The sequence below is a fragment of the Formica exsecta genome, unplaced genomic scaffold (assembly GCF_003651465.1).
Source record: "Formica exsecta isolate Colony F162 unplaced genomic scaffold, ASM365146v1 scaffold556, whole genome shotgun sequence".
Taxonomy (NCBI): domain Eukaryota; kingdom Metazoa; phylum Arthropoda; class Insecta; order Hymenoptera; family Formicidae; genus Formica; species Formica exsecta.
In genome coordinates this window covers 588,842-597,387 of record NW_021852808.1, presented here as the reverse complement: position 1 = coordinate 597,387, position 8,546 = coordinate 588,842, and the positions used below count along the sequence as shown (strand labels likewise).

At 32.4% G+C, this 8,546-nt stretch overlaps 1 protein-coding gene across 1 annotated transcript in view; it reads left to right on the top strand.

Moving 5' to 3' along the window:
• Positions 1 to 8,546, top strand: part of LOC115242019 (lachesin-like) — a 201,096-nt gene that overhangs the window by 75,207 nt on the left and 117,343 nt on the right. The window contains exon 2 of the mRNA XM_029818022.1: positions 3,469 to 3,513. The gene's annotated coding sequence lies outside the window, so the exon portion shown is untranslated. The remainder of the gene's footprint in view (positions 1 to 3,468; positions 3,514 to 8,546) is intronic.

Here is an 8,546-nt window from a genome sequence, read left to right as displayed (position 1 = left end):
ATATATATATACATATCTTATATATATCTAATATAATTTTTGAAAATTTTTTTATACATTTCCATTATCTCAAGATTACGTAAAATAGAGAAAATAATTTAGCACTCACCAGCACACGATACACAGCAGCGGAGTTAGAGTACGTTGATCTGTAAAATACAAATATATACAAATTATTTATATATAAAACAAATATATAATACAAATTATTTATATACAATACAAAATAATTAACATCTTAAAGAATATTTATTGTGTTCAATTAAATTTATTATTTGTTCTTAGACATTTAATAAAAAAGTTATCTGACTTCCAAAAAAAACATTTTTTAATATGAGAAATATGATAAATAAAAATTTAATTTTTATTAAATAATATAAATAATTTAAATTTTAAACAATGTTGAAATATTTTATGCACAGTTATATAAAAAATATCAATTATAATTATTTTATTAAACGTTCTAAATATTTCAAAATAAAAAATCTCTCGAAAATATATTTTACATGGATTATATAATAATATACAACGGATTATTACCGCGGAGATAAACGAGCAATTAATCTCATAAATAATAGACAATAAATAAAACAAATTTTACTCACCTCGTGGTTGTTCCGCTGTCGCTCGATACTTCTCCGGGCCTGCTCTTCCTCTCTTGTTGATCCTTTACTGCTTCTTTATGGCACTTCTTCGCGAAAACACTTAATTACGATCGCGCGCGTACTAATTAGGTGAATACAATGATCGCACGGCCCTTTACACGGCACTCCTGACGTTATAACTACATGCGATGCACACTTTATTATATTTATTGTGATTAAAGAATACAGCGAGAATCATAGAATTATTCTGACAAAATTACGATTTGCTTGATGATCGATAATTGTGTACCTAAATTCAAGCGGCAATACTATTTTAATAAGTAATGTACGCTCTTGTATTATGACGATTGCTATCGATTTTGATTAAAGAAATCTCGCGGAATTCACGTGTGGCAAATTATAATATAACAATGTATATTAATGCTAAATTTCTGATACGTTTCGAGAATTTTTAGGAGAGTGTATACGAAACGGCTCGCGTCGCTGCCTACTCGTTCGAGTCTCGTCGCAAGAATGACAACAAGGTCGCTGCACATAAACAACAGGGCGCTAATATTAATATGATATCAATTGCGCAATATGTATTCCTCGAAACACAATCGCGAAGAATACGGAGAAACCCAATTATCTCTTACGATTCGATCATTCAGTATATCCATCGATGCAGTTAATTAATTTCCGCGATTAATGATTTGTATCGAGATAATGGCAGTTTATTGAAACAAGTATTTCGTGTAAGGCAAGCTAATTTTACAAGACAACTAAGAATAACATATAATATATAAATGCTAAATTTCTGATATACGTTTCGAGAATTTTTAAGAGACTATATACGAAACGGTTCACGTCGCTGCCTATTCATTCGAATCTCGCCGCACAAATAATAACAAGGTGATCGCGATATAAATGTATCAACATATAACATACCTTGCTCAATGTGCGAACATCAATCGTTCTGTCTCTCTCTTCTTCCTTTCTCAATACCTTCGTTATAGTAAGACGCGTCTATTCTTTTCTTTTCAATGCCTTCGTTATAGTAAGGGTTTTTACCTTACATTGTAATATTCAGATATATTTATATCTAATGCTTCAAATAGATATACGTGATGAATTCAAATGGCTATATCTCGCATTACGTGCTTTAAAGTTTTCGCCGATTAAAATATAATTTGTTTATCGAAAACACGCGATGATACACGAATCGTAAGGTCGATTAAGTAACGAAAAATCGAGAAAGATATATACATAAACTGCTTATTAATAATTAATTTAAGGATAGTAGAATATTTCGCATTTATCTTGTAATACATTAAATATCTTGTAATATGTTCCGTAACGGGGAGAGGGAAAATCAACAATCGTGTTATGTTCGACATTTTTTTCTTGTGACGTATATATAGTGCGTTCATATGCAGCGATCTTGTCATTAGTGATCTTGTCGATGTGCCTCGAGCGAAAAGACCAGCTGTGCAATCCGCTTCGCACTTTGTCGTATTATCTTTCGAAACGCGATTGCGAGAGATAATGAGATACATCCAACGCGATTCTAATTACGTATTATAATTACCAATTATTAGTCTGAAATAGATTAACTCTCGCAATAAACAGACACGTAAGGATATTCCGGTTATTTATCGAAGTAGATATTTCGCGCTATATATACAGGATATTTCAAAAGTGGAGATCAATCGCTCGGAAGTAATTGGGGACATGTTGGGGACCCAAAAACAAGAAAAAAAGTTGGTATGAACATAGGTCCGGAAACGCGTTGTTTTCAAATTATCGCCATTTTTATGTTGAAATTTTAAATTTAAAAAAAATGGTTATAACTCGAGAACAACGCATTTCCGGACCTATGCTCACAGCAACTTTTTTTTTTGTTTTTGAATCCCCTGTCATTTCCCGAGCAAATGATCTGCACTTTTGAAACACGGTAAATATATTTATTTAAATAAAGATTAAAACAATAAATAATTGACTAGATTATATAAATTAATATTTACTTACTTAATTAATGTAATTATTTATAATAAATCGAGTACGATTAATTTAGGAGGTGCCGTACAAAGCGTCGTGCGATCGTATTTTATTGATTAGCATGCATGTGATCATAATTAATCGTGTTTTCGCGGGTGTAAGTGCCAAAGAGCAACAAAGCATGAAAAAGAGAAGAAGAAGAGAAGGCCCGGGAAGGCATCAGGCAATGGCGGAGCAACAGTGTGGTAAACAATTTATAAATTATTTAATTCATTATTTTACTAACTTATTATTTTTTATAAATCTGTGTAAAGGATAAGCAATAAATTCAATTAAGGAGAACGTAATAATTATTTTTTAAAATATTGTTTGAAAGAATCCCCTGTCATTTCCCGAGCAAATGATCTGCACTTTTGAAACACGGTAAATATATTTATTTAAATAAAGATTAAAACAATAAATAATTGACTAGATTATATAAATTAATATTTACTTACTTAATTAATGTAATTATTTATAATAAATCGAGTACGATTAATTTAGGAGGTGCCGTACAAAGCGTCGTGCGATCGTATTTTATTGATTAGCATGCATGTGATCATAATTAATCGTGTTTTCGCGGGTGTAAGTGCCAAAGAGCAACAAAGCATGAAAAAGAGAAGAAGAAGAGAAGGCCCGGGAAGGCATCAGGCAATGGCGGAGCAACAGTGTGGTAAACAATTTATAAATTATTTAATTCATTATTTTACTAACTTATTATTTTTTATAAATCTGTGTAAAGGATAAGCAATAAATTCAATTAAGGAGAACGTAATAATTATTTTTTAAAATATTGTTTGAAATTTTTTTTTTGTATATATAATTTGAATATATTTGTATTTTACAGATCAACGTCGTGTGTATTACAACTCCGCTCTTGCGCATCGTGCTGGTGAGTAAATTATTGTTACGGATATGTGTGTGTGTGTATGTGTGTGTTATTGGTTATAACTAAGTATGACAAATATACATATAAAATAAAAACAATATAAAACTTTATTCATCGAAATTGTATTCCATCAATTTAATAGATAAGTAAAACTTATTATCTCAAAAAAAGCATCGATGCATTCATCAAAATTGTATATTCTTTTAAATAAGAATTCAGCAAGATAATTTGTAAAGTGTCGCGTGTAATCGCGTGTACCGTAACGAGGAATATTTGCTCTCATGTGCCTCCACAATTTTTCTATATTCTTTGTATGAACACCTGTTTCTGGGTCCACAAAATTATCTATATGGGTCACTGTTTGATGTATATAACTGTCTTCATTACGTAAAGCATTATATGCACACCATTTATTTCTATGAATAATTGAATCAGAAATAATATATTTCCGATGAATCGAAATGATCGGCAATGTATTTCGGCACTTCGACTTGGTACAGGCAAAATAAAAACTTTTGACATACTAACTATTCGATCGATAACGTATTTGATCGAAGAAACCAAAACAAAATAGTAAGCTCCGTTGCATGCTGGATATTTGTGTATAACACATATTATATATTTATTTTTCAAATGTACAAGGTGTCGGATAAACGATGGTCTATTTATGAAACTTTTTGCTAACAACTTTTTAATAAACGACTTAATACTTAATACTTAAATATACAATTAACATAAAATTCATGCTCGGAGAAGTTCAGATTATCGCATTTAACACTTGTTCTTATCGTACAATTTGATTGTTAATAACTTTTTAATGAACAGCGAGCGATGTTACTCAGAGTTATAATTTTAACAACATATGTCAAGAACAAGATTATTGAAGAAGTCTTCGCTAAACAGAAGTTCTACCTTTTTTTAATTTTTAATTGTCTATATCTATATTTATCTCAGGTTGGTGTTTTTATTATAGCGTTAACGTTTTTTATTTATATATTGTCATTTCTACAGTTCTACTTATTAGCAAATATTAAATTTTTGCTTTAAAGTGCTCTAAAGAGTTCAATGAAATTTAATATTTTTAATTGGAAAAATTATAAATAAGGAGTGCAGAGAGAAGTATAAAATACAAGCAATTTTATATCACTGTTCTGATTTTGATTCAATGTAAATGATAAAAGCTCGACGAGAGCATTTTGCGTTGAAATAATTTGGGCCGAATTTTTTGACCTTTCTTCCGGTTCAATTCATCTGGCGACATTCGTGACGTGGCAAGAGTCCTTCGTTTTTACGGCGCTCTCGAGTGCCCACTCCGGTTTTAATTGAGTTCGTTATATTCATTTCCGGAGAAGCGCTTGATGCATTTTATTCGCGTATCTCGTGTGTGTTCGCGACTGCTCTTCGCTACTACGTTTGAGTGTAACACTCTCGGTAACTCGCAGATTTATAGCGGGACCGAAAGCGGGATAAAATTCGCGGTAATGCCGCATGTGAGTTCATCGCGTGTGGCATTACCGAAAAAGTCCCGCTAGAATAATCGACTTGATTCTGGACTTATATAGAACAAAGTTTTATAATGTCGCTTTACTTGAAACAAAGTTAGGAACAATAATATGTACATGAACCAATTTTAAATGCATTTTATACTAAAATATATATAAAATAAATTAATACCAAATATAAATGTGCATTGAATTAATTTAATCAATTTAACAAATTCATTTTAGACGATATGTAATTCATGACAGAATTCAAGAATCTTTTTATATATAATTTTGTTCTGATACATGTGTATGTATCTTGATTTGTTAAAAATAATATTGTAGAAATATCTAATATTTTTTATTATTATAAATAAATTTAGACAAATAAAAAATTATTCTTGTCTTAGATTCTAGAAATAGATTGTTCAAAGTGGGTTTAAAATAATTTTGTACTTGTGTCTTTTTTTGTTCATTGATGTCACGTATGTCATCTCATTGACAGTGGCGTTCGCAACCTTTATTCCGAGTCTCTTAGTAAGTCATCAATCCTTTCTGATATGCGACATTTCGTGAGTATGTACTTATCATAATACCCATTCAAGTCACGAAATCAGCTTTCTCTCAAGAAGCCAAGAGTCGATGCTCCAAAAGTCCGGATTGTCATGTTCGTAGGTTTTGAACGTTTAATATGCTCCCCTCTAAGATCCTGCCTCCGTCATCTTCATGCATGATATATGTACGGATGAGCAGTGGCCCACCAACTAACGTAACTATTAGGGCTGGCAGTTCGAAAGCGCGCGCGCGAGTCGTTCCCTAGATTAGGTTGTAGGTTGCTGATAGTACATTGCGCATTGTTAGTAGTAAATGCTCGTCGTTTCTATGACGCCAGACAGCAAGAGCCAATCATTCCAGCATTATTGCCGCGCGATGGGAAACGGGATGAAAGAGGCGGAGGGAAAGAGAAGGGGTAGAAAGAGAAGGGGTAGGGAGAGAGAATGGAGAAGCATACGAATCCATTTAATAGAGAATCTATATACATTACGGATTTATCAAACAATATAATTCGGTAAGCCTCGCTCGCTGGTCCTGAATCGTCCCGCGCCACCTCCGCGCAATCTGCCGAAGTCGCACCTCGCATCGTTGCCTGTTGCCAATTTCGGGGCCGATCGACGTGAATGCGAGCCGATTCAGAATTTTCGCTATAGATCGGGTTTATGTGACACCGCTGGCATGTGCATTAAAAGAATACCTATGCAGTCTCGCTCGACCATAAAATTTTGAATACCGTTTAGCGTACAGTCGCTATTCGGTATGCTTTGTGTAAAAGTCGAATCACGCTTATTGATGTGAGAAATATTGAAATATATTTTACGAGATATCACACACGAGACAGATCCGCGCTCGCGCTTTTATCGCAGAGATGTAATTGAACGGAATATAATCATTTTTAATTCTTCCAATTCATTGTCAGCTTTGGCGCAGATATAAATTTTAACACATACTATTTCACACATAAATTAGATTTTTAAAAATTTTTAATGAAGTTGGAATGGGACATGTTAGCTCTTATATAATTCGAAGCTTAGAATTTTTAAGCTTTCTACGAAGCAAAATGTCTTGATTTACGCGAATAATTAATCCTGAAATTTTTATATCATTATATTCACAATCGACAAATATTCTATAATAACACAAAAATAGAAATAATGTAATTATTACTCAAACAATATAAAATGTAGCATTAACAAAGTTGCAAATAAAAACTTTTATTTTAGATTTTATAAGGAGGATTAATAATATCTTGAATAAAGACAATTGTGTGATATATATCAAATTGATATTTATCTCAATTTTACTAAACTCTTACATAATATAATGAAAATGTTAAACATTTTCTTCTAATGTCACTAGTAGGATATCTTTCTAAATAAATTTTGTTATTTTTAAAGTGCAAGAATAGCACGACCTTTTAAAATATTAAGGATCTCTTTTGTGGCAGAAAGATAAATGGCCAATTTTTGTGGCGCGGCTCATCGATTTCGGATTATGTCGTGACTCGTTTTCAATCTAAATTTAAGTATATGACGTAGGAAAAATTTGTAATTTGGAAATTACGCGTTTATTGTTGTAAAAATCTCATTTTGATAGTTTGCCGAAAAGAGTTTTAAACGCTTGAGAACGACTTTAAATATGGGTTATTTTGCTTTCTTGCGTCACAACACATTGATAACCGCAACGGATGTAGTTTTGGGAGATTTTACGTTAGCGGATGTAACGGCACCCAGGATATCCGAAATAACGGATAGATTATTCAACAATGGTCGGATCTTTCATTTGTAACCATTGGAAATGTACGTCTCTTTTTCCTTCCGTTCGTTCGTAAATTTTTAAATATTCGAGCTTTTTCATGATTATACATGACTATATTTCTGAAATTTATTAAATTACTTTGATGGTTTTTAGTTTATTGCTTTGACATCTATTGTCTCTTTTGCGTGAATATATTTTGAAACTTTTTGGCAAGCTGTATAAAAAAGATTTTATCTTTTTTAACACTAGAATAAAAAATAGAGGAGATTATTATTCTAAATTGGCGAATATTTATCTCGTTTGCGTTTTAAGGTAAATAGTTTCAATCAAAACGGAGAAATGAGACTTTTATTCAATGTGTAAAATTGTGAAAATATTCACGCGAGTATGCAGGACTCTGTAATAAATAAATGAATTTTGAAATTCGTCAATACGGTTGATGGGTATCCTCGAATACGTTAGTTTCGTATCTTGCTTCTCTCGTTTTACAGACCGCTCGCATTTTTAGTTTTTCGCGCTCGTTCTCAAACCAGCAATTCGATTGATAACTTGAGCCACTATGCGGATGGAGCGTTTAGATGCTTTACAGTTTATTCGTCGTAAAAGCGCGACGCGGATGCACCGCGCGGCGTTTTCCCTCCCTCTCTCTCTCTCTCTCTCTCTTTCTCTCTCTTTTTCACTCCAGTCATATAAAGTAGCAATTCCGCCATAAAATTGTACATTTATCGTTTTATTGATGCGCAAAAATGTGACGACGATTTCGAATTTTACTAACAATTTGCATATTTTCTTATTCATCAAAGATCTATTATAAACTCGAAAAAATTGCGAATTTTAGACATGAATATTAAATCACTCCTTTAATTATCCTTTTAAAGTATTTCTTTTTGCTCCATTAAAATTGTCTATAAAAAAACTCTCAATAAGTTCGATTAATAATTTCTTGAATTTAATTGAATACATCGGTGTTAAAATTGTTCGTTATTATTTTACATTAATTTTCACGCTCTCGCAAATAACAAATATACGATATACCACATTATTAACTGTTATCATCGGGTTCGAATTCATTTCGAATCTACCAGCACTCTCGGCGATATTATAGGAGGACGGAAACGTTCGGGGGCAACGGTACGAAACGCGGTTTGTTCACGGTACCGATTACATGAAGTTGTAACTCGAGCATGTACGCGACCCAGCAACGGTCCTCCAAAGTGCGCGTAATGCGATAGAGAGAGGGAA